Source organism: Ursus maritimus, unplaced genomic scaffold, assembly GCF_017311325.1.
Source record: "Ursus maritimus isolate PB19 unplaced genomic scaffold, ASM1731132v1 scaffold_4, whole genome shotgun sequence".
NCBI lineage: Eukaryota > Metazoa > Chordata > Mammalia > Carnivora > Ursidae > Ursus > Ursus maritimus.
In genome coordinates this window covers 75,010,872-75,034,667 of record NW_024426552.1, presented here as the reverse complement: position 1 = coordinate 75,034,667, position 23,796 = coordinate 75,010,872, and the positions used below count along the sequence as shown (strand labels likewise).

At 42.7% G+C, this 23,796-nt stretch overlaps 1 protein-coding gene across 1 annotated transcript in view; it reads left to right on the top strand.

The window, feature by feature from the left end:
* Window positions 1-23,796, top strand: part of TPRG1 (tumor protein p63 regulated 1) — a 207,473-nt gene that overhangs the window by 145,403 nt on the left and 38,274 nt on the right. The window lies entirely within an intron of this gene.

The following is a 23,796-nucleotide window of genomic DNA, read 5'->3' as shown; positions in this document are numbered from 1 at the left end:
CTGAAGTCTATTCCGCCCCCAAGGGTTGCCTAACCCAGGAGAGGGGGCGGAGGATGGAGGGGTGAAAGGTATTGGTTGCTTTTTGTTGACCTGACCAGAAAATTGAGTGCTCCAGAAGAATCTGGCTAACTTTTAATTAAAAAGAAATGATCTGGTGGAAGCTGGCATTTTGTTGTTTTTCCAAACTCAGTGGAGGATTAAAGGTACCGATTTATTTCCCTCCAATCGCATCTTTTTATTGGCTTCAGAGGTGGTTTGTGGTCTTTGCTTTTAAAAAAACACAAAACAAAACAAAAAAACCCCACTGATTTAATAATATGCCCTCCCAGCAGCATGTTGCAAACAGAAGGCGGCCCCCTAAAGGTATGTTCTTTCCAAGTAGTAAGTCAATTACATTCAGTGAGTGTTTCTAGAGCCCTGGCCAGGTGGCAGGCATTGAGCATGACAAAGTGACGAGACATGGACTCTGTCCCCAAGATGTTCACAGGCTTACAAGAAGGCAGACACATATGCACTCATGCTTTAAGCAGGCTTTCTTTAATGCTTCAGTGGAGAGGCAACAGTGTCGTGGACACAGGAGAGGGAGAAAGAATTTTTACTACAATGTATGGGGAGGTCTAATGGAGGAGATGGAATCTGAGCAGATCTCTGCAGGATGAGCTGAATTTGGGCAGAGAGATAGGGAGGAGCAATGCAGTCCGGGCATAAGTAGACGAATGCCCAACTGGTGAGATCATGCCAACTCCCCCATGGGGCTGGGTCCTGGCTGTTGGGAAAGTATGGTGGAAGCTTCTGAATGGTTTTGAATCATAACATGAGGGGTTTGGGTTTTAGTCATATTAGCCTATAAAGGGATGAATTTTGTGGGGGAGGAGCCTGAAACCATTGGCATTCTGCTCAGAAAGATAAAGGTGGCACCCGTGTAAGAGATAGTTTGAAGGAGACAGAAGCTGGAGAAAGGGGCTGGCTAGAGGAGAGATTGTCTGATGGAGAGACCTGAACTAGGCCAGTGAGTGGTGAAAGGAGGGCATGGGTATGAGAAGACTCAATTGAAGTAGACTCCGACACATGGTGACTAGATTGGGTTTTCCTGATGTGGCAGAGAGAGAAGGGGACCGTGAGCCTCCAAGTGCAAGATGCTCTTCGTGTTTATTCTTGGGGAGTCTTACTGGCTATGGGATGGTGTTTGGATAAAGTGTTCACGTGACTGACATTTATTGAGCACTGGCCGTTGCCAGTTGCTGTGCTGGGTACTGTGATGCCATTGTGATAGAGTTTCTGCTCTATCAGACAGTAATCAAATAATCATAGCACTAAGATTAAAATTACAACACGGATATGCTCTGAAGGACAGATATATGGGGTGTGTGAATAATCTATTGCCATGTAACGATTTCCTTGGAGCTTAGTAGTGTAAAATAACAAACTTTTATTATTCCTCGTTCAGGGATATGGGTGTGGCTTAGCTGGGTCCTCTGATTAGGGATCTCTCCAGTGCTTCAATCAAGATCACCTGGGCCATGGCATCTCAAGGCTCAATAGGGGAGGATGATTCTCAAGCTTACTCATGTCAGCAGGCTCAGGTCCTATCTGGTGGTTGGCCAGAGATATCAGTTCCTACCATGTGAGCCTTTTCCTGAGGCCACTAACAACATGGCTGCTGGTTTCCTTCAGAGAGAGCAAGGGAGAGAGTGAGAGAGAGCAAGAAAGGTTGAGCAAGGTGGAAGCCACCGTCTTTTCAGTAACCTAATCTTAGAGGTGACATCTATTACCATTATGTGATTATCTCTGCCACATTTGGCTCATTGGAGGCAAGTTGGTAAATCCAGCTTACACTCCAGGAAAGGCTGTCACACAAGGGCATGCATATCAGGAAGTAGACATTTTTGGAGGCCATCTGAGAGGTAGCCTACCACATAAAGGATATCAGAGCATTTATTACAGGATTTGGACCTAACATTGGAGAGGGAAGAACAGGGAAGACTTCTCTGAGGAACGGATTCTGGAGCTGGGATTGGAAGGATGAAGAGGACTGACAAAGTAGAGGGGGTTATGGAGAGAGCGTTCCAGGCAGGGAGAAGAGTATGTGTGAAGGAGGAGAGAACCTGGTGTCTCCGAAGAACTGTAAACAGGCCAGCATGGTCTGTTAGCTAGGAAGGGCCTGAGGGACACCAACATGGAGGTGAGTTCTGGGTTTAGATGTGGATGAGCTATGCTATTTTGGAGGAGTTAGAGTAATTCTGCTTTTATCTGTCATTTGCGCTGGCATTCACTAGAGAGTGAGGGGGTTCACGGTTAAAACTAGTTTGAAAGCCCTCGCTCTGAACTGCAGGACTGTCTCTGGACGGCTGGGAAATGGGTCTGATTCAGTATACAAAATGAATAAAATTGCCCACTTATCTCTTAGGATAATTACTTATTATGTAATGAGATAATGTTCATAAATCACCCTGGGCTTCTTGGGGGAAGGTATTATATAAACACAAGGCTTTATCAGTGATGATGGAAACAGATTTGGGGGATTAAAATCAGATGTGCATCTTGATGCTACGGCATTTTACTTCAAACCAAGAGACCTGTGAAGTTTGCCCGAGTTCTTGGGAAGAGTTTTAGGATCAGAAATGGAGGCAGCAGGGTACTGGGAGGTGATTGCCATGGGTGTAACACACAGAGGCAGGTTGGGGTTGGGGGTGTGCTCTTTTTAGCTCATTCACCCGACTAAGGCAGAGCATGGCTCGTATTAATCCCAGTTAAAGGAGTGTGACTACCTAGAAATGCAATATGAAGGGCACCTGGGTGGCTCAGTTGGTTAAGAGTCTGCCTTTGGCTCAGGTCATGATCCTGGGGTCCTGGGATCGAGCCCCCCATTGGGCTCCCTGCTCAGTGGGGAGCCTACTTCTCCCTCTCCCTTTGCCTGCCTCTCCCCGTGCTCATGCTCTTTCGCTTCCTCTGTCACATAAATGAATACAATCTTAAAAAAAAAAAAAAAAAAGAAATACAATATGAAGTCTCTGCTTCTGGGAAAAAGAAAAGTCTGAATTCTCCATCCCTATTCTGTCTCCAGTTTGCTGCGTATCCTTGAAAGACACTTGTTTCCCCACTCAGAGCCTTAATTTACCCACGTGTAACATGAAAGGGGTTAAATTAGATGATCTTTAGGGTCTCTGCCATCTCTTGGGCCAGTGATTAACCAAGATTTTATAACATTCTTTCCAGTTTTGCTTCCATGAAGTGAGAAAATAAGAACTTATTGTCAGTAGTCAAAAAATGCTCTCTGGCCAATGACAGGGTTTTTTTGTTTTGTTTTGTTTTGTTTTGTTTTTTTGTTTTGTTTTTGCTTTGGGCAAGTTGCACCTTGGTGGCAGAAGCTGAACATCTGTGCATTTATTTTGCTGAACCATGGGAAGGATGGAACAGGTGAAGAGAAAACAGGTCTGAGCTGGTGTTTGATCCACTTTTTTCCAGCTTCAGCAGATGTATTCTTCTCTTCCCTCCTCTCTCTCAGGCCCTGTTCTTCTTAGTCCAGAGTCCCTGGAACCACTCATATGGTTCATATTTTCATTTTGTCATCCCTCATTTCTCTCTTTATTAAAAACACTCAGTCAAGCATGAAACAGGTTAAGTTATTCTTCATTTAAATATGTGTGAATCCTAGATTATCTATCCAACAGAGGGTTTACCTCACAAGGAAGGTATTAAAAAAAACCCACAAAGCAGAGACTCCCCATTAGGTGCAAGTGAGGTGAGAGGTGATGGAACCAGAGTCTAGTCTGTTGTCTTTGCTGAGAAGTAACTGCCTGGCTTCTCCTCCTCTTCTTCCCCAAATACTCTCTCAGTAAATAAGATAACTTGGAACAGCACTTTTCTCCTCAAGTTAATCCTTATTTACAGAGGTTGTTCTGCACTCCATAGGACTCAGGATAAGAAGTCCTGGGAACAACTGAAATCCAAGAAAAATTATAAAGAGCATCAGATTACCCAACAGGCAGACAAGCCCTGGGTGTATGGCAGCAAAAAAGTACAGCCTCCAAATGGTGATGGAAGTTTAACCCTGGTGTACTTACTCGCAATTGTAAATCTGCAAAGCTTGAAAGAAACTACTTTAATTTCAGTTTTTATGAACATATTCTACTTTTTGATTCTGTGTTGCTTGCATTGTGACTTACATAGGAGTAGAGAAGGCCATAATCTTTCTAGTGCTTAGGGTCACAAAGCTTTAGTATGGCTGTCAGTGTGTGTAGAGGCACTGGAAGTCGAAGGAGTCCTCTCTCCTGAAGAGGGCATCACACTGAGAGGCCTGACATGGTTGGTTCATCTCATCCTGCCACTATGGCAAAAAGCAACCATTTTTACCTTCTCTGTAGAATATCTCTGAGCATGAATAAAAATGACCCAATTTCTTTTTCTACCTTTTCCCTTCTGCATTAGAATCCTGAACATTCTGTCTTTAAAACCTTAAATTAGCCTTCAGAGGAGGAGAAATGTTTGTGAAATACAAATGTCATGATGTCAGTTCTTATCAGTTCTCAGTAACGTTCTCCTATCTCCCCATCTGACAGAATCCCTAAGTTTTTGGGGGCAGCCATATCTCTAATTGAAACATTATATTTCTCAGACTCTCTTGAAGCTAAGTATGTCCATTTGACCAAATTCTGGTCAATGAAATGTAAGCAGAAGAAATGGGAGGGCCTTCTGGGAAGACTCCTCAAAAGGGAAGGAAGCATTCTTCTCTGTCCTTTTCCACTCCCCCCTCTCTCTACCTGTAACATGGATATAATGCTCTTGCCCCGATCCGTGATGGTGGATCCAAGGATCAAACCTAAAGGTAGCAGAGGGGGAAGCTAAAAGGAGACTAGCTTCTGAACGATTCTGGAACTTCCCTTCCATTCCCACACTGCCCATCTCTGACCTTCTTTTACCAAGAGAGAATGGGTGTTTCATCATTAGCTGGGATTTTTTTCTGTTATATACAACCAAACCTCCTCCTAATAGAGCATAGGACAGGAGAAGGGATTCTGCCAACTCCTGAAGGCTGGTGATGAAGGGGGTGGCATCATTGTGCATTTTCCTTGTGGTATTTTTTGTTTTCTTTCATGGTAAATCAGATATTGCTACACCCAGATCCTGGGAAAAAAAGTTTAGTTGTGATAGTTTTAATGTGGTGATTCAGCAAATGGAGGGGAAAGGACATGAATTACACATTGGCCTTACTCTCAAAAACCTGAGATCTAATTTGGGACTGGGAGAGTACATACATAGAAAACTAATCTTCGTATAACACATACATGTCAAACTCCAAATGAATGATAGAAGCAGTGCATTATGGGAGCACAGATGGGCAATTGTTTTTTTCTAAGTGTGGAAATTATTGCTAAAGATCCAACAGACTAATGAATTTTGGTAGAGAACGTAAGTGCCTCATGGGCTGGGGGAATCGTATTATCAAAAGACATGATACGAAGGGTGCAAAGTTGTTTTAGAAACCATGACTAGTCTCTTAGGCCACTGGAGGACAAGAAGGGTGGAGGGAGGGAGAGAGGGGAGGAAGGAAAACCTGTTCATAGACAGTGTTAAGTGGCAGGATAAGGAGGTTTTATATATTTTAATTGGCCAAAAGGAGTCATAAAGGCTATAGAGCAGAAAGACTTAATGTATCTTGGTGTCCACAGACAACATCTGTATATGGCAGGCACAGTGGTGCTATGTATTCAATGGGTGGTGAATAAATGATTAGGACAGGTGGTGGTGTGTGGCATGGGTTAGAGCACTGAGAAAAGTTTGATCGGATCTTTGAGCCAGTCTTGATGAGAGATGTTGGATGCTTAACGTGGGTGTGGAAAGAAGAGGTTATATGTAAGATTCTGAGTATCATCCTCTTGTGGGCAACACTGATTAATGGCCCCAGATTCCATTGGAGCCAAGTTGCTTGAGATTTGCTTGGATGGAAATGAAGTCTGAAAACATTGCCTTGGGGTTTATGGAGCTACCATCGTCAGTAGGATAACATTACATGGCATACTGTGATGAACTGGGCAGCAGGCAAGGATTTTGTCACGCATGCTCTCAACTTTGCCTTTGGGGGTCTGTGCCAAGAATGCCCTGGATTTGATCTTGGGTGTGGTGCTGTCCACTCACTCATAATGGCCAGGGAGGCGTGTTGACAAGGAGGGGTGGATGGTGGGGGGTGGCTGAACTATTTCTTGGCAAAGCTCTGGGAGGAGGCGTTCCTCAAATGCCACAATCCTGTTATTTTTGAGTAATTGGCTGAACCCAGGTGCCTGATTGGACAGAGCCACTCCCAATTTCTTCTAGATAAATATTTGGTTGCCAGGAGGTTATATTTAAATGAGAAATACCTCCTTGGGAAGTAGTTGCCTAGGAATTCCTGCAGAGGGCAGGATCCCATCCCTGCTGGGAAATGCTTGAAAACCACCCCAAAACTTACTCTGCATGTAAGTCACTAAGTACTTAGTGTGAGGGCATCCAGTTTGAGGTTCTATAAAAGTCTGTTGCTCTGAATAACAAGAAAACCCATCAGTGTTAGAAGTACTGTGTTTCTTCAGAGAGGGCGTGTGGTCTTTAGTGGCTTCACGGCAGAATTCTGAAGCACATTTGGAATCCGAGTCAGGGACTCGGCTTTAAAGGGACAAATCGGTTCTCTGAAAAAGAGCCTGGTCCTTGCTGGAATCCAAATCACAAAGTTTGGGAAGCTAGAGAATTTGGATCTTTCAACACGTAGGGCACTCTTGACTTTGTTCTTATTGCTTGTAATCAGTATTTAGATGTTAGCTTTTCGGGCCCCATCAATTTAGCTTTTCTATTCTTTCTATGGGGAAAATTCTCTTATATTATGTATTTTTCTTTCATTTTCAGCAAATGAGACTCTGAAGAGTCAGCAATTAAATCTTAGAACTGGTATTTGGATCATCTATCTTTAGAAATACCCCAGTTAACATCCTCAAGTTGTTTTTTTTTCCCCCCCAAAGAAAGGAACATAGAACAAAACACAAATAAAACACATGGCTTTTAAAAAGCAATGTATAAGGCAAAAACACAAATAAAAAGCCTGTTAATCTAGCTTTCTGACTCAAAGTTCAGTATTTTTGATCCTTCTGTCAAGATCCATCCTAAACATATATTTGCCATAAGAATGTGTGACATCAAGTTCGCACGCTGTGATTCTCCCCATGATTTTCTGAAACATGTCTTAATCACCAGCCATATATTGCTTTGTTTTTGTTTTTAACCCCTCAGACCCCTTTCCGTTAGGGGTGGCACTAATGTTCATTGACTAATAGATCGCCTCAGAAAGGAGAGACCTTACCCATGTGTCCCAGCTTACATACAAATTGCGTGTTCAGCAGATTGGGTTGAGCTCCAGGGCTACATAGGGTATGTCTCAGTGAGAACCCATCTGGAGGTATGACATGGAAGAGAGTCAGACTTCAGGATTTGTTTCTTCTAATTTACTGCAGGGAAAAAAACTTGTTAATTTTGATGTGTCAAATTCTTCCAAGGTGCCATTATGATAATTCGTAAATGAGAGTGTGATGAGAAACAGACTTTGGTGCTTGAAGGGATTTTAGAGTATCTGGTTCAGTCTCCCTTATTGGAGAGATGTAAACTGTGTTCTAAGGGGACTGTGCTTGGGACCCCAATGACAAGGCTGAGAGGAGAACTTACAGATGGGTAATTGACTAAGCAGGTTGTTCATTGACTAAATCTGTGAGTTCCCGCATCTTTAGTGTGGTTCTCTTTACGTCATCAGAAAACAGGGAATCCACTCTTTAGAAGCATCTGGGGAATGGAGCATCAGCATCACATGGTAGATGTGGACTTGTAGTTTTGACTTTCTATAAATGAGCTCCCTGACACTGGCTCCATACTCTCTCTTCTCTGGACTTTTTTCTTTTTTTAAAAAAAACATCTGTAGAGCAATGGAAGCATAGGCTCTGATCTTCCAGGTGTCCTTCAGAACTAAAATTCTATAATTTGAAATTGTTATCTGGGCACTCTTTAATAATGATAATAATAATAATAATAATAAGCCAAGGAGAGAAGAAGCTCCAAGTGGTTCTATAGAAATTATGCCTGTAAGGAGTTTTAAATTTGACCCGACCTTAGCATTGAACCTCTCCTGCATTTATAGATTGTCATTGCTGGGGAAGGGGTTTTTGAAATACGTTTCCCCTCATTGCTTCTTAGACTTTTCAAATCATGATCCCTTTCAATTCTACTTGTGTGAAATGCATGCAGTTCCCCTGGGCAGTTGCTGGGTGGCAGCAGACGTGCTGAAGTGGCGGCCCATGGAAGGAGCAGACTGGCAAAGCAGGCGTATTACTATGTTCATTTTGCACTGAGTGGGTGCCCGGTCCCCCACAGCAAGTCAGTGACAAAGCTAGAATGGCCGTGAAGGTTGGGATTGGCAGGTGAGAGCAGGGACGAGGGGGGTGGCGATCTTTCCTTTCCCACGGTTTGTCACTGACCATTTGAAAAGGCTGGTAAATCTTTACAGTAGCCACTACAGTTTATTGAACAGCCACTGTGGACCAGATACTGTGTTAGGCTCTTTCAATATGTCATTGTGAACTCAAATATCAGTGCTAGCAAGGTATTATTATCCCCATTTTACAGATTGGGAAAGTGAAGAAGAGAAAAGATTAACAAACATACTCAAGGCAGTAAGAAGCCAGCCAGTGGTTTACCTGGTTTGAAACCAAAGACACTAAAACCCATGCTATCCCACTGTGGGACTGCTAAAAAAATAAATAAATAAAATAAAGAGAAAGCCTACCACAAAAATCACATCTCTGTTTTGGAGGCGAGGGAATCAAGGGAAGTGAAAATGTCTGGCAAAATTTTGACTGGAGAAAGAATGTCAGCTCTCAGTATTTCAGAGTCTTAGGATCTGCAAGGCTCTGCACTCATTATTTGGACACACACACACATACACACCCACCATCCCATAATAAATGCAGGAGGGTAGTTAATTATAAATTTTATAAATGAAGAAACTGAGGTTCCCCTGAAGGTGAAGCCATCTTATCAAAGTCTCTGGTCCATCAAGCAGAGCTAAGTTTCCTGATCCCTAGGCTCGGACATTTTCACAACAGCACAGTGCTTTGAAGAGATGGGCTGTTTTCTCTACACGATTAGTGTTCTAAGATCTGTAGGCTTAAAGGCAGAGGGACAGTCTTAGGCCTTAGTGCACAGAGTTGACTGTCCCCAACTCAAGGGCCCGCGTCTGTCAGCCTGAGCTAATTCCTGCCTACATTTACGATGATGCCTGTTTAAGCTGCAGCTGCTTCCAGATCTCTGCACACGGTGCATGCCTCACTTAAGCTTGCACATCATGCACAGAAAGAAACTGTGAATATGTCGCGTCTTCACTGAAGGTCTTCATTTGGTGCCAACACTCAGACAGATCGAGCTCAATGTGCCATAGCAGAAAACAGAAAAGAAAGCAATCTAGACACTGTGGCTATTGTGCGTGCTTATGTTTTACCTTATTTATTTTTGGATAGAACGTATACCAGAACTTCATTTCACATCTTGGATATTCGAGGCTGCATCAGACAACTTCTATAGCTAGAATGGACCTTCGAGATGACCTAAGACCCAAGAGGGAAAGTTACTTAAGTAAAGTCAAATTCATGTACAGGGCCATGGAGGCTCAGGTGTCCCGATCCCCTAGGGAGGAGCTTGGGCTTGGGAACCGAACGAATGTGGATTTGAATCCTGACTCTGTCATTTACTGGTAGTATAACCACAGGTTTAACACTTGATGTCTCTGCGCTCCAGTCTCATCTTTAAAAATAGAGATAATTATAACTACTTTGCACAGTAGTTAGCCAGTCTAAACGAGGCAGTGTATTCAAAAGCCTCATGTAGTGCTTATATACCTTTCCTAGCCACCCTGATGCCTCGATGGCCCTCATTTGGTTTGGATTCTAATGAAATCCGTGTCTTAGAGTTTACAGCATGGGTGACCCTCATGATAGAAGTGTACAACTCAGCCTTTGATGGGAAAAATACAGTGCAATCAATCGCTTTATAATTTATTTACGTCATAGGTTAGCCATGTTATAGCATGCTTTTCCCATATGTAGTTTTAGCATCTATTATTACATTTGGGATCTGCTTTGACTTGTATTCCTGAACCTGTATAATTAAGTGTTATATTATAGTGGGCTTCACAGCATTGGGTAATGAAAAGAATTCTGGCCTTGTAATCAGCAGGATTTTGTGCCAACTCTACCAGGCACTAGCAATGTGGTTATAGATGTCTTCCTTTGAGGCCTAAATGTGAGCACTTTCGTTCAGGTGATCTATGAGGTTCTGATCAGTTTTCAGATTTGATTTGTCTCTGTTTTCCTCTACAAGCATATGTTGAGACCCCTGTTTATCATGATTTTCCTAAGGCTTCTAGTGGGGTAGGAGCATGTGTCATTCTTCTAACTCAGATCAACTCAGGTGGAAGATTAAGCTGACTTCTCAGCCAGAGACCTCTCCTACTAAACTCAGCATTTTCATTTGGTTTTGCTTTTTAACTGCAGAGGCTCCGTGCACGATAGGATCAGCAAGTCCACTAGTCAGCTCTAGGAAGGCCAGACCTTTATAAAGTACCCCAGGGTACAGGAAGGTGGCGCTAGAGACTCTTTTCTCAGATAAGTCATGAGACCTGGGGGCGGGAATGGAATAGTCCTAGAATCACTAAATTGGAGACCACCCGAAGCAAGTTTCTTCTCTCCAGTAACCCTGACAGGTGGTTATTCAGCCTCTGTTTGCAGGCTTCTGGTAAAAAGAGAATTCACTATTTCCTGCCTTACCTGTCCCACTCTCAGGAGGCTCTGGTAAGAATGATCTTTCCTGTATTGAGTTGAAATAAGCTCTTCTTGAAGCTGTCATCTACTGGTCCTAGTATTTTTCACTGTAGCTGCGTAGAATCAAGAGTCAGTTCATTAATTCAACAACTATTTAGTTCCTACTGTATGTCAAACACTGTGCTGAGTTCTGGAGAGGTAAAATAAGACCTCTTTCTTTTCAAGGGCTTACCGTGGTTAGGTAGACAAGTAAAATGTCAGTTGCAGTTTGTTGTGACAGGGGCTGCTGTGTGTCAACACAGAGTATGGAGGGGCACAGAGGAGTTCTTAATCTGATAAGGGGGCAGGAAAGATACCCCAGAGGGTTTGAGAATCAGCAGTCTTCATGTCTTCCTTCACCTCTGTCCTCCTCAGGCTAACAGTACCTCTAGGAGGTGACAGGCAGTGCAATGTTGGAAGTCACAGAACTCAAGAGACTTGCATTCTAATCCCAGTTTTGCTGCCATCATCCCTATGAGACATTGAATAAGTCAATTCATTTCCCATAGTAGACGATGTAAATAGCATCCTTTCATATTATTCGTCCTTGAGATTTTAAGACACACAGCTGGTGCACTTAAGCTGATGAGTCTGGCCTAGCCTTCGGATGACAGGTTATTTTCCACCTCTTTATTTCTGTCCGTCACTGGTCAGCCTAAAGTAGACGATCAGTACTTACTTCTCCCTGTAGCTGGGCCTTACCAAATCCCTCTGAGCGCTCTCTTCCACACTATGGACTGTATTGGGGTGACCCTTAGCTTGTACCTGAGATGTTTTCAGCAATCATTAAATTGAAAGCACACTTAGAAAAACCCACAGAAATTTTGGACGTGCCCAGGCAAATTGGAAGTTGCCCCTGGGATCTTTCCATTGACCAGCACAAAAAAAGATGACTAAGGCAGTGTCTGCCCACTCCTATGTGGAAATAATGTTGTGTTTGTCTGGAAGCCAGTGAAAAAATGTATGTTGAAAATGGCCTGATGACAGGTTATTTTGTCCCCCAAGTGCCTTGATACCTTAAATCCTTTATTTTTTAAATTTGTGCACTTCAGTTTTTTTTTTTTCACTGATTCTTGGAGAGATTTTTAGAGAAAGAGCTAATGGTTCAGACTCAGAGGCCTGAGGAGTCTGTTAAAAATGAGACAGGCAATACTCCCACCTGCTTCAGCCAAGCTCTGATGATTTTCTTGGAGCTAAAGTGAGGGAAAATATTGGGTGAAAGGGGCATCTCATAATCACTGGAGGGAAATCCCTTAATGTTGGGATATAGAATCCAGTCTCCAAGTGCTGCTACATAAAATATTATTTTCCTTGGAATAGCTAAAAATGTAATTGCCATTTGTTCAGCCTGTCTGGATAAATTTCAGGGTCAATGCCAATCTCTCTTGGGAGTTTTTATATTATACGGAACTTAGATCAGTACGTGGACTCGACAGGACAGTAGACTCACTGATTTTTGGACTCTGAATGACTCTCATGTGAGTGGTAGGGAAAGTAGTCATTGAGGGATGGGGCCCAGATAGTAACACTGAGAATTCTTTAAGACCATGATATCAGAGTAAAGATTTTCTAAGTTAATTTCAGTAAGCTTTCATCACTGATTTAAATTTTTGCAAAGAAATCCCCAGGATTTGCTACCCCTCTCTTTTCCCTAGTCTAAAAGAAATGAGGCTTGCCCCTCAACTTGGCAATAGAAATTCCTCACCAATTTAAAAACAATTTTGGAGAGTTGGAGATTTCGATCATATTTGAAAGCATACAAAGAGGTCTCAATTCTTATTTTAATTTTGATCTGTGCTTTTTCTAAAACAAATAATAGGTCGCTGAGTTTTCCCAAGAGCATATCTTAGGAATTTCGTGAATTTTGAGGTATGGGTAAAAGTGAAGTCATAATTGACTGTAATAATTATAATCCGCAAAACCACTCATTTATGAAATATTTATTAAGGTTAGGCACTACACGTATTTGTGCCTTTTGATTGCTCTAGGAAGAAGAGAATAGAAAATGCATCGCCTGTAGGGAGGTCTGAGGCCTTTTTCTCTTTGACGGAGCTCCTCTTGATCAAGCTTCTACTTGACAGTTTGGCTCAGGCACCAAGCAACATGCATAAAGGCAATATTACAAGCCAGGTTCAAACAATCTGTTCAAACGCGGAAAGCATGCATTGGGTGCAAAAATGCACACATCACTGTGTTAGGTGTTACAGTGATCTAGAGCTAAGTGACACAGTCCCTGCTGGAAATAGTGCACATTCTAATAACAGAGGTAAGTTAAGTCAAGTATCTAGACAGCTTTGCTTTAAGGTACAGTAAGGTTATGCTATCAGCGTGGAGTTGACACGAGAGGGAATATTCATACAGCTGTAGCTATACCTGAGGAACATAAAAAAGGTGGTATATAACCTGGTCTTTGAAGGGTGGAACTAGGATATTGGTGGCAATTAGGATGTAAAGAGCTAGTTAGGGGTGAAGGGTGGTCCCCATAGAAGGTATAGCAAAAATAAAGCCATATGGTCAGGAAAGAGCAGGGAAACACAGAGAGTAGTGAGTAGGTGCAGTTTTGCTTGAATATCCTGAAGGCAGAGTGGATGATAAGGCTAGAATGGGACCAGATGAAGAAGGGAGGCTTTGAATGTCCTTGTAAAACGCTTCTACTTTCTTGGTCGCAATGAGGCCACTGTTGAATTTTAAATGAGGAAGTGCATCCATTAACAGATTTTTTTTTTTTTTTTGACATGCTCTCTCCAGGTTAGACTTGTAAACTGTTGAGAATTCAAAGAAAAAATAGACAATCTCATACTACAAATTCTTCATTTATGGGTGGGAAGAAAGGCAAATAGAATTATTCTAATGCCGTTACACATACTGTGGGCGCATCTTGCTCGGATAACTAGGGGATCATGGAAAGTTGCTTCAAGAAAGGGGACCTCAAGCATGGGGTAAGGGCTGTTGAGGGGGTGAGGATGGGAAGTGCTGGCCCAGGAGGACCCTGCCACAGTTTGTGTGTTGGCTAACACAAGGCTTACCAGGAGGGGAGATTCCGCTGGAAGATGGGGGAGGGAGGGAGACTGGTTATGTGGCTGCCTAAGCAGCATGGGATAGAGGAAGGGAACACGAGCTGTTGGAATGGCTGTGAAGATGAGGAGAGGGTGACTCTGTGGAAGAGGCAGATGCAGGTCTTGATTAGACACTGGAAAGGGGGTTGGGGCTGGGAACTGCAGAAGTGGAAGAACAGGAGAATAGGAGTGAAATGGCTACCACTGGAAGTCTGGGAGGCAAGGAGAGGGATGCTACCATTGGTAGGGATGCAGCGGTCAGGAGACGGTGGTTTCCAGGGAAATGTGTGGAATTCAATGTTGGGTCACTGCTAGAGAGCAGAATAAACAAATTTCCATAAAACTGGGCAACGAGCAAACTTTCTTAGGCTATGAGGCCATAATTTCTTTCTTTTCTCTCCCCAAAAAATCAAGTGCCCAAATATTTCCTCAAGTATTGAGGTCTAAGGCGGAAAGATCATGTGTGTGAACTATAAAGTGTAACACCAGACATTGTTAAGAATTCTTAGACTCTTCCTTGGCTTGGCTATGGACATTCTAAATAATACCTCGGAATTACTTAAGATAGCTGCTTTGGCATTCCTCTTGGAACACACATGCCTCTTCAGCAAGCTGTTTCCTCAGGAAGAGACCAACAGAGGCATGGTTTTGTCAAAACACCTAATTTTCATTTCTTCCTCCTTTCTTTTAGTTAGTGGATAAAATTGGTGGTTACTGGAACATACACACATACACACGCACACACACACATACATACATACATACATATATGTATGTATGCATATACATTTCTATTTAATGACCCCACATGCTATCAGGATGAATCATGGTGGTCTCTTCTCTTTGCCTTCTCATCACTTCACTTCCAGCTCTATTTCTGTCTCCACTGTAATTGCAGCACTGGGTGAGACGCTGCTTGGGGAGGAATTAGCTGAACTGTGGTGGTTTGGCAACAGAAGGGTAGAGAGGAAATAACATGGAACAGGAGGGCTGTGTGAAACATGTAGCCTTGTGGCGTTCTGCCCAACAAAGGCAGCTTCCTCTGTAATCTCCAGTCCTCCTAGGACTTTTAAGGCATGGAGTATGAGATAGGGGTAAATCTCTATGCTGCATTTGCCCCAGGTATAATTCTCCAGCTACAAAGGGAGCACTGTAAACACACACATACACACACACACACAACACCTCATACCCCGAGATCCCAGGGGAATTCAAGACCACATACATGTATCAGAAAACAGTACATTCAAAGTAAGGAGAACTATTGATTTGAGCGATGTGATTGTTCAGTGGAGAAAAGAATGCAAAGAGTAGGATGAAGTTAAGAATGAAAATATAACAGGGTTGCCTGGGTGGCTCAGTCAGTTAAGCATCTGCTTTCGGCTCAGATCATGATCCCAGGGTCCTGGGATTGAGTCCTGAGGCAGGCTCCCCACTGAGCTGCTTCTCCCTCTCCCTCTGCTCCTCCTCCCTGCTTGTGTTCTGCATCTCTCTCTCTCTCACTCAAAAAAATAAATAAGATCTTAAAAAAAAAAAAAAAAAAGAATGGGAATATAATACAGCTCCATTCTATTTGAAGCAGTTCTTTTTAAATGAGTTTTTCATTTGTGACTCAAACCTCCCCAAATCAAAATGTGCCACTCAGTAGGACTTTGCAGTGAGCACGTGTTTGACCAGTGTACAGAATAAAGAAGACCAGCTAAAAGTTAATGGCCTTGAAGTACTGAATGCCAATGAATCAAGTAGGGAGGTCAGTTGTGGAAAATTATGTGCAGTATAGGCCACTTCAAAACAGCCCTGCTGGGCAGCATAAGTAGCATTGGTCCAGGACCTAGAACCTATTTTTCAGCGCTGCTTGTCCAATCCCACATTCTCTGTTGGAATTACTCTCATATTGTCTGGTGAAGGGTAATGTGGTGTCTGCTCCAACATGCTCAGAGATGGGGAACTCACTACCTCTTCAGGCAGCCTGTTCCATTTTTTATTGAGCTATAACTCTTAGAAGCTTCTTCAATTTTGCCAAATCTGCCCCATCAGTGCTTTCTCTGCATCTGCAGCCACAGAAAAGCCTAATTCTTCCTGTCTATTCACATGCTTCAGATCTGTGGACACGTGCTTGCTCAGGCTGTGTGTCTCCTGGCTACCAGACCCTGTTCACAGAGACTTCCACTTAGGTTTAAGACCTTTATCACTATACACTTGCTCATACCCTTGGTTGCTTGATTTAGGTTTGGTGCCTTTTCTTTCCATGATGTTCTGTCTTTTTTTTTTTTTTTTTTTAAGATTTCATTTATTTATTTGACAGAGAGAGACAGAGAGAGAGAGCAGGAGCAGGGGGAGGGGCAGAGGGAGAGGGAGAATCAGGCTCCCCTGGTGAGCAGGGAGTTTGATGCAGGGCTGGATCCCAGGATCCTGAGATCATGACCTGGGCCAAAGGCAGACACTTAACTGAATGTCCCTTTATGACATTCTGTCTTAATGGAGTTAAAATGGTGCTGTTGGGGTGCCTGAGTGGCTCAGTCAGTTAAGGATCTGACTCTTGGTTTTGGCTCTGCTCGTGATCTCGAGGTCATGGGATCAAGCCCCAAGTTGAGCCTTGAGTCAGGCTCAGTGTTCAGTGGGGAGTCTGCTTGGGATTCTCTCCCTCTCCCTTTGCCCCTTCCCCTGCTTACACACACACACTCTCTCTCAAATAAAAATACATAAATAAAAACTTGAAAAAAAGAGAAAGGTGCTGTGTTCCTAAGGCTCAGGAGCAGTGAAGGACGTGGGGAATTTGTCGCCTGGTTCCTCTGTTTGGGTGTTCCCAAGATGAGCAGTTAGATAATGGTGACCATTTCCCTGGGTGGGGGAGGAACAGTGGGGGTTCAGAGGTTGGAAGAAGTCTAGACTGTCATAGCACTGGGTCTTGTAGGCCAGTGTGGGTTGCTGGAAGCTGGTGCTGGGAAGTGGACTGGGTTACAGAGCAGATTGCTCATCCAGATCCATCATGTCTCATCTCAGTACGTAAGAGATGCTATGAGCAATGCCTCTTTCTCCCCACCCCGCTAGCCCATGTGCTCATTAAATAAGGTTGGATACGCATCTCAGCGTGGAAAGAGAAAAGTGCTTAGCACCTATGCCCAGTGTTCTTAGGAAATTTGTACAGAGCATAAAATAATAAAATGCCACAAGTCAAGACTTTTAGGCTGTATTTGAGGTCAGGTATATTCTAGACTAGAGGTCAGGAAACCTGTTTTGTAAAGGAATAGATGGTAAATACATTAGACTTTAGGGACCATCCCGTATCTATCACAACTGCTCAATTCAGCTGTTTTAGAGTAAAAGCAACCATAGAAAATATGTAAATTGTATGAATGCAGCTCTGTTCCAATACAAGTGTTTTGTTTTGTTATATTTTAATAACAGGCAGTGGGCCAGATTTGGCCACACACCCTCATTTGCCAATCCCTGCCCCAGAGGGTGGACAGCTAAAATACTGGAGGACAGAGCGTGGCTGCTTATAGCAAGGGCCCTGTTCTGTCCTGTTCATCATCCCTGTGCATGATTCAGTTGAAGGCAGAGGGCACACCTGATAAATCTGCAGATTTCAGAAATCTAGAATGTTCTCTAATATATTTTGCAACATGATTAGGATGCAGAAAGAGGCGGATATAGCCTAGTGGCTAAGAACATTGCCTTTAGAATTAAATAGATCTACATTCAAATTGCAATTCTACCATTTTCTGTTCGGAGCAATTCTTAGTAACTTGTATAACTTGTATTCAGCCTCCCTGAGTTTTATTTTCCTCATCTGTAAAATGGGCATAATTTTCCTTGTTTCCGAGGTTACTGTGAAGATTAAACTAGATGACATATGTAAAGTATTTAACACAATGTCTGACATATAGTAAGCCCTCAATGAAAGGTAATATGAAAAACCTCCCTGAATCAAAACCAAAACGAAGAAGGTCCCCTGTTTGGAGGAGAACCTACATTAAGCTGATTCATCACCCAGAGGCAGAATCCCCTGATGACTGCTCCATGTTTTGTCTAGAGTGTCATCATCAACTTACAGATTGTGACTTGGGTGGAACAGTACAGAGAGGTGATTCCCTCTCTAGCGAGGTATCTAAAAAAGTTACAGAGAGGGATGGATAAATGAAAGGTAAGCTGGATTCAGTCCTTCAGATAGAGAAATTAGAGGAAGGGGTCTCTAAACAAGGAGTGAGAATATTCTGGTCAACCACGGGTCTTTATCTGGAAGAGCTCTGAGCTGGCTCTGTAACCACTTTCTGTTATCTCTGGGGTTAATAAAATTCCTATTACGGAGGGCAGGAGCGGTAGGGATACTATTACACCTTCTCTCTGCTACTCAGGGATTTTGCTGTTAGCATGAATCCCATTATCATATCAGCCCCTCACATACTATCACCATGCTGTACTAGAAGGGTTTTCAGATGCTGAACTGGGTCTTCCTCAGCTTTGTCCCTCCAGCCTAGCAGAGTGTAGAAGACTTTTTTTTTTTTAAAGTATGAGTGTCATGAGTGAGAGGAGACACAGTTCATTTAAATGCATGTATTAGTAATGAGAACTCAAGAACCTGTGGATCCTCTTAACCACTTCCTTTTCCAGCTTTCCCTTCCCTAAGCTGTAGCATAGAGACAAGCATAAATTCTTTCTGCATATGCCTCCATCAGGCTAAAGGAAAGCTTTGCTAATAGAGACTCGGAGAAGTCCTGCATCCTCCATTAGAGTGAAGCTGACTGCCATTATGAAGAGAACACAGGACTAGAAACATTCTGGTTTCTGGTTTCAAGGACCAACCCTACCACTGCTATTTCCATTACCTTAGGCAAGTTCACCCTTCTAAGTCTTAGATTTTTCTCTGTAATAGAGGGATGATGCTATCTGCATCTCAGGGCTATAATCAGGATTCATGTCTATAATACATGTAGTAGCCAATGTTGATCCCCTACCCAACAACCACTCACCCCCTCCCCCCATTCTAACCAGATCCGACAGTTTTATTTATGTATCAGCTGTCCTCTGAAGAGTCATGTGATTCAGGGAAGGTGGATTTCCAAGCCCAGGAGATGAGTGATTGGTTAAGCTCCCTCCCTTGTCAGTTAATGCTTCAGGCATGAGTGTAACCCAGTTCAAGCTCATTAGCTACCATGTAACAGGATTTACTATGAACCAGGTGCTGTCATAAGGTCTTTATATACATTAACTCAGTTAACCTCCTGTGAGGTAAATATTATCAACTCATTTCACAAATGAAGAAACTGAAGATCAGAGACGTTAAGTAACTGGTCCACGGAAACACAGCTAATAAGTGATAGAGCTCTGTTCAAACCCAGGAGCCTGTCCCACAAGTCTGTGCTCCTCACCATTAAGCAAAACTCCTTCTCACATAAGTGAAAGTCTGCTAAGGAACTTCACGGAAAAGTTTTCTTCATTGATTAAAAAAAAGAGCTCTGCATTGTGAGGTCTGCATGTGAGACCTGGTGGAGCTCTACCCACCTCACTACCATGAAAGGAAATAACATGAAATGCACAGGACTGCAAAGGAAAAAGATTTTAAGAGCTTGGTTTTTAAAAATGGCACTTAGCTCCTGAGCCAAACAGCCCCAGAGCTGTATTAATGCAGATTTGCATGTGTATACACATGCGTGTTTGTGTGAGAGTGGGACTATTTTTCCTTATCTTACTTATGTGACACATGTAACTTTTAAATTTAAAATCAAAATATAATTGGTATTTTTTTTTGTCTTCCTTAATTTTTAAATACAAACTACATGATCATTGTCATTCCTGGGGTTTCCAAAGTTTGAGTTCTAGCCCAGTAGGTGAGTTCTGTCCTCAATGACTTTACCTTTCTGGTTTGACTTTTCTGGCTTCAGTACCTCTGAGTTTCATATTTTCTCCTTTTACCCCGGGTTCAAACCAGCACCCAGGAAAGATTTTGAAAGGAATCCACAAGAAGATTATAAATGGTTGCAAAAGGCTGAAAGAGTTTCCTAGCCCAGGGCAACGTCAGTGGGCATCATAGCCCTTTCCAAAACAAATGAAGCAGGAAGCGTGGAATCTTCGGCATCAGCCAGTGCATGAAGTGGTGTTATTTTGGGCAGTGGGTCATCTAGGTACACCTGAAGTCATATCTTGTGGGCGTTCGTCTGTTCTCTTCTGCATGCCAGGCCGGCTCTGGGGGCTGCTTCTGCACACTCTTCGAACACCTTTATCTGCCTGGACATGCAGTTTGGAAGGCAGAGAAACTTGGGGAGAGGGCATGAAACATGGGGTTTTGTGTCTCATTCTGTTTGGTCTTATTTCTCCTTCTATCTCCCTCCTCTCTCTTGTTCTTTCCCTGCAGTCCTCTCTGTTAGTCCCCACCGGCTCCCAAGCTCAGTTTCTGTCTTCTTCTCTCCCCCCCCCTTCCCCTCTGCCTTTCTTTTGTAGCTAATTTAGTGGAATAATATTTTCTGGGGTTTTCTATAAAAATGCCTTGGGGCGCTTCAAGGAATACCTTTCCCAGCTCCTTGTTTTGATTACTCGGAGCAGGCATACACAGCTGGCCCCTTTTCTGTTCGAGTAAAACCACAATCCACTGGGCAAATCACTGCTTTTCGTTCTGCTGGCTGGAGGGAGAGAGGATCAGATAGGCAAGATGAGGATGTGGAGGGGGGATGGGAAGATAATGACAGATTTGATGATAATTAATATTTTCTCTGTCTGAATAGTGAAAGTCTCGTCCAAGCCCCCCAGCCAAGCTCAAGTTCAACTCTTGGTGTGTGGGTTGAAGTGCTCTGCAGGCTGGCGTGCTGGGGCTGGTCGAGAGGGAGTGATGCTGTAGATGTGGAATTTTGTGGTTCTCTTTTATTATGATTACTGAGTAAACCATGCATATCTAAAAAGGAAACTTTAAGTCAACTTCTCTCAAGGTGAATTAATGTATTGGGTCTGAGTTACCTCGCCCACAATTTAAATTACCATGTATTAATTATTAAAGGCTTTGGAGTTCCTCGATGGCTCATTTTCATTTTTATATCAAACCTTAATTATTTGTGCATCATGTTTGTACCTATTTTTTAAAGTAATGAGACACCTGAGATCTGATGGACTGGTAACAATGTTCAGATTCATTAAACTGGCATTCAGATTCTTCCAGAGTTATAACTGGGAATGTCTCCTTTGTGACTGCCAGGCTTTATTCTGATTTTTCTTTCAATAAGCCAAATAATCATTTCTTTCAGATCAGTAATAGAAATTAATAAATAAAATACAATTTTCTTATAATATGATTTGTTTGAAATTCTCAGTGCTTTGTTTTTTATGAATATGTCTTAATAGAGTGTATCTGAAGGCCATCAGATTTGCTTCCTATGAGATTGATGTTTTTAACAGTGTCCTTAAAAATAATATTAGGTAGAGTCATGGAAGGCAAGAGAGAGGGTATTTTTGTGATGGGGAAATGGTCAGCACAACCAGTCATCATTCTACAAACATTTGGTAAAACGGAGCATGGAGAGGGACTATCCTACTCGTTGTTTCATTTAATACTTATGATAACCTTGAGAGGTAAAAATTATTTTCTTCTTTTTAGAAACAGAAAAAGTAAGGCATGGGGAGATTAAGTTACTTGTCTAGATCACAGAGCTAATAACTAGCAGAGCTGGGACCCAAACCTGAATCTCAAGTTCAATAAACCAAAAATGTGGATAGAGGGGTGAACACTTCAAATTGACTTTGCTGTTTTCATGTTTGGCAACAGACAAGATGACTGGAGACTTCTCCCTCTTCTCCTGTGATCAGAATTATATTAAAAGTGGGGGCAGATCAAGGACATTTAATAAAAAAATGGATGCACAGATGTGATAGAGACAGACATCCAATGTAGTCCTGCTCATGTTCCCTGACTCTTGATCAATGTTTCTCCATTAACTTCAAGAAGAAAGCTTCCTGCTAGTCCCTTCCCGCATTTTTCCTTTAGTTTTCAATTTCCTCAATTTTTCTTAAGAATGCACTTGGTTAGTTTTTACAATATTGGATGCCGCATTGTTGGGAGAGGAAAGGTATTACAAGCAGTTAGTGAAGTGTCAGTGGACTTGACTCGTGGGTCTTTCTTGCCAGGGCCTGCCAGACCTCTGGAAGGAGGGCCCACAGTGCTGCAGGGCTCACTGTGAGATGGTTCTGCAACCTTTCTGTATCAGAGAGAGCGGGGCCCTTTGAGGACATCAGGGGTTCAATGCTCCAAGTAAATGAAGAAGTATTGGACCGGACTGCAGGAGGGCAAATAGGTCTCCTACTTATGCCCTTCTAGAATGCTAATGTGCATTGTGAAAGTCTAAAAGAGTGTTTTTCCCAAAGTTCTTTGATCATAAGAACTCTTTTCTCACAATGCCTTTCTGCATATCAATAACCCAGGCACTGTGCATAATTTAACTTGGTTCTTTCTCACAACAATCTTTGAAAGCATGCATTAACTCTCTTTTACCTGAGAATCAAAGAGGCTGATCTCTTGTCCAAGAACCTGCAGTCCTAATGGTCCTGGTAGGATTTGAACTCAGGTCTTTCTGACTCCAAAGCCCATGATCTTCCCTTATGCAGTCCCGCCTTGTACTTTCTCCATAGAGACTTCTCTGACATTCCACACATGATGATTTCTCTTTTCCAACTACGTACTCCAGCCCACTTATATCAGTTTGTAGTAGGCATTTTTGAGAAATGTTTTCCAGCCCGTCTTAGTCTTGCTTGAATAGGGCCCTACTCTCAAAGGTAGATACCCAGAAGACACAGTCTGACCCCTCACTTGACTTATCTGCTACAACTTGCCCCTTAGCTCAGGCTGCTAAAGGTTATGTTGGCTTCCATGGTGTTTCTTAAAAACACCAAGCGAATAAATATTGCCAGGTGAATAAGTGCTCTAGTTTCAGGGTCTTTGCATTTGCTCTTCTCTCTGCTTAGAATGTCATTCCCCAGATATCACATAAAATACTCCCTCATTTTCTACAGATCTCTGTTTAAATGTCACCTTCCTAGAACCCTGACCACCCTATGGAAAATAGTAATTTTCCCTGTCATATCAGCCTTTTGCTTTACCCTGCTTTATTTTTCCCAATATCACATATTTCCATCACATATCATATGTTTGCTTGTTTCTTGCCCGTGTCCATGAACCCAAAGCTGAATTCCATAAGAGCTGGGGCTTGATTTGGTTCACTGCTCTGTCCCTGGTTTCTAGAACAGTAGCAGACCAGAGCAGGAACTTGAGTGGTTTAGTTGCAAGGATTGTGACAGTTGTTAAGACAAACAGTGGTTTAACACTTGTTTATGAAATATTTCGGGGCTGGCATCCAGTGATGGCTCACCAAGGCCATCAGGAATTCAGCCCCTTTCATCTTCCCATTCTTCTGTCATTCCCTTGAAGACCACAGTATTCATGCTGTCACGTCATGGTTACAAGATGGCTCTGCACCTCCTGACATCACTTCTGCACATCAAAAAGAAAGAAAGGGGAAGGAGAATGAGGCTAGGAGGTTTTTCCTGGTGAGGCTTTGCCTTTTCATTTCAGAGAGATAGTCTTCCTGTATCTCACTGTCCAGAACATTGTCCTGACCCTAAGTAGAGAAATCAAGTATTTTAGCTCTTTTGAGATTTCTGTATGAGGATGGCAAAGGGAAAGAAGGCTGTAAATGGCTCTTGATTAGCTAGTTCAACAGAATTTGTCATAAACAGCAACCAAAAGAATCTGCTACATATCCCAGGGTTTAGCTCTACTAATTCTCACTTGTTTTCTCTTTCCAATTTGAATGTAGTACATTTGAGAGAGGGACCGTGTCTAATGCTTCTTCCGTGGACTCCAGAACATGCTGAACATATAGCCTCCATCTACATGC